Source organism: Oreochromis aureus, linkage group 20 (genome assembly GCF_013358895.1).
Source record: "Oreochromis aureus strain Israel breed Guangdong linkage group 20, ZZ_aureus, whole genome shotgun sequence".
NCBI lineage: Eukaryota > Metazoa > Chordata > Actinopteri > Cichliformes > Cichlidae > Oreochromis > Oreochromis aureus.
This window is the reverse complement of record NC_052961.1, coordinates 11597941-11601387: the sequence shown is the minus strand read 5'-3', so window position 1 is coordinate 11601387 and position 3447 is coordinate 11597941. Positions and strand designations below refer to the sequence as shown.

Below are 3447 nucleotides of genomic sequence, written 5' to 3'. Positions count from 1 at the left end.
ATTTTTTTTTTAATGTTTAAATCATGTTTTTGCTTATTTTTGGTTTGTTTTTTGATGGTCTTTGAGCAGACACAGTTTCTACGTTGATGGGGTTTTGGGGGGATGACAGAAGACGAGAAGCTGCGGAGAGGCATGTAAGACTGTAACACTGCTTCCTTGTTCCCGCTCTGCTGATTCACGTTGCTGGTGTTACTGGAGACTTATGACGACTTTTTGACGGGAACGCACGAATCGCTCTTAGTCTCAACAAGCAGTGGTGCTTCCGTGAGCATCTCGCCCGTGCCAAAGAGCTCACAGGCGGCGCATGGTGCTAAATTTAAGTTGTAGTTCTAAATATATTCTAAATGCATTTAGGATGTTTTTTACTCCGTTTATGTCTCTGCCACGATGTTATCTCGCTCACCTACAGCGTCGGTTACAATTACCTAAGCATGACCAATTATGCAAACAGCCAATAGCGATTTTCCTTACTGAGGAGTTGGCAACACTGCTTTGTACCACTGAAGAAAGAAGATTTGACTTCCTGTACATCAAAAATAATGTAATATACTTCAAGAAGTCAAAATATAACTTGTAGTGGACAAACGTGGGCATTTTGTATCAAAATTTAAGAACCCTGGCTGAAATATTCTGAAATATACGTGCACTACGAAATTAAGATAAGGTGCAAAACCTAAGGGCAACTCTTGACTGACTGATTATTTGTTAGTCAAAACATAGCAATCTACGTTGCTCTGTTTATGGGTCTAATACATTGCTAGGTTTTGTCTACTCCGCTCTGTGATGGCGGTTTAGCGGTTTGATGAAAGGCTTTTCTTTGCTACGGGACTTTCATTCATTTCCGTCTATGGCAGGTTTCTGCCAGATTTGTATGTATTTCTGGATAAAAGATCACGTCACGATCGATCACCGGAATGTTAGCGAGTTACGCATGAGGAGGACAAATCTAACAAAAAACTGATTGGATATATATTTCAAATAAGGAATAACTAATGGACTCTTACTTCTACATTCAGATAGGCTACTTGGCTGACGCTGTAGCAGCTGTTGAGGACTTCTTCGGCGGACTTTGGTCTGAGTCTGAGCTGCTGTGACTTTCATCCATAGTGCTCCTCTTCATGTCTTGGCAAACGGTCCAGGAAAATAAACCAATAAAACCTCGGTCTTGACCTAACCTTCGTCAGATATCACCTCCTTCTCCTTGCAGGTAACGTGATAAACGTGATTGCCAGCAGCTTCAGAAAGCACAGAGATGCAGATCAAGTGTGTGGTGGTGGGTGATGGAGCAGTGGGAAAAACCTGTCTGTTGATTTCATACACCACCAATAAATTCCCCTCAGAATATGTACCAACAGTAAGTTTTCCACACACACAAAAAAAGTTTTCACTTCAATGTGCATCGTGGTTCAAAATATTCTGATATGCAACTTATTCTATCACAGGTGTATGACAACTATGCAATAACCGTAATGATTGGGGTGAACCATACACCTTTGGCTTATTTGACCTAGCAGGTACAATTCATTTTAGTTCCACTTTTAGTTAAACGTGTTAGTTTTATTTAGGCTGTCTCTTGGTAAATTATTTATTTATGTGTATGTGTGTGGTCTCTCCTTAGGTCAGGAGGATTATGACCGGTTACGACCTCTAAGCTACCCGCAGACTGATGTCTTCTTAGTGTGTTTCTCAGTTGTTTCACCTTCCTCATTTGAGAATGTTAAAGAAAAGGTACATGATTTTATTCTAAATACAGACTTTGTTTTTGTTCTTGAACCTTCGTGCCCTGAGAAATTCCAAAATGGTAAAGAACGTTTTTTTTTTTTTTTTTTACTTCTACCCAGTGAAGTAGTGATAATGAAGAAAGAGACAACTGTTCTAAATACATTGTGGGTTATTTTATGAGTTATTTTATTGAGTTAAGTTACTAAAAAATGAAGGAAAAAAGGTTGTTATTGTGTGTGTTGAGAATCTTTCTTTCTTTCTTCCTCTTCTCAGTTGCTTCTCAGTTGCTGGATAATTTATACTTTGATTACTTTGGGGACTTGAGCTATGCAGTTTTTGACGCCTTGCAGTATTAGAAAAGTTTATGTAAAATAATCTGTAAATCCCTGTTTTTGATGAGTTTGATTTGTTTTCTCTCCACCAGTGGGTTCCTGAGATAACTCACCACTGTCCCAAGACCCCGTTCCTGTTGGTAGGCACTCAGGTCGACCTGCGTGATGATCCGTCTACAGTGGAGAAGTTATTCAAGAACAAACAAAGGCCAATGACTCCTGAGACAGGAGAAAGACTGGCTCGTGAACTTAAGGCAGTCAAATATGTTGAGTGCTCTGCTCTAACACAGGTAAGATCTCTCATTACACAATACACTAAAAGCTGCTGTAACAAGCATGTTTCTGAATGCAATCTCTTAACATGGGTGGAATTGCTTTGCTTTATGTTTTGCTAACACCACTTACCTAAAAACTCCCATCTAACACTGTGTACCTGTCTTTCTTCCTCCTTTTCCTCTTGCTGTAGCGGGGATTGAAGAACGTATTTGATGAGGCTATCCTAGCTGCTTTAGAGCCCCCCGAAACTCAGAGAAAGAGAAAATGCTGTTTGTTCTGATGTCTTCTCGAATCTTGCTTTGCCTCTCGATCATGTGCTGCTCATTCATTGTAAACAAATGTCTGTTACTAAAATAACCCCCATGCTGTTTCAAACTTTAAACTTCTGTACCCATTAACCTTTTCCTTTGTTTCATCTGTGCTTTCTTTTCAACTAATCTCAATAATTGTCCATGCTGCCTAATGACGATGGTGCCAATCTTTAGTTCTTCACCTTGCGGACAAGTCTGTGTAACCTGACATGTCTTTGGGGGGTGGGGGTTTGTTTTTGTTTTTGTTGGGGTTTTTTGTTGTTATTTTTAAGCAAACATTCCCTTATATCAGCATTGAGCTCATCCATTGTACCCTATTTAAGCATCAGTGCTACTGTCTTTGACAGTAATATCTCTTCTTTTCTTTTTTTTCTACTGCAGCATAAAAATTTTCACAGGCTTTTGTCTTTAAGACGACTTGATCACGAGGAGAGACTTGTATAATATTATTTCAATAAATGAAAATTTTGATTGCCACAATGTGAACACTGAATGCTGACACTTAAGAAAATTCTAAGGAACACTTGGAAGTAATGTTTTGGTTTGGCCACATTATCTTTGCAGAGGTTTTCTTGCAAAAGAAGTGATTATGCAAAGACATTTTAATAGAGCTCCTGTTTTAAGAGTCCTATAAAATAGAGCTTTAATAAAGTCCCTTAAAGTTATAAATTTGCATTGATTTACTACTTGATTGTCTGTAGTATCAACATAGAATAGAACAGAATAATCCTTTAATTGTCCCACAAGCGGAAATTTGGTTGTAACAGCAGCCAAAAGACACATATGCAAACAAACAAACAAACAGT

General features: G+C 38.6%; 1 pseudogene; it reads left to right on the top strand.

Annotated features, from left to right (window-relative positions):
- The first annotated feature begins 1237 nt into the window (after positions 1 to 1237).
- Positions 1238 to 3081, top strand: LOC116319510 (annotated as a pseudogene).
- The last annotated feature ends 366 nt before the right edge of the window (positions 3082 to 3447 follow it).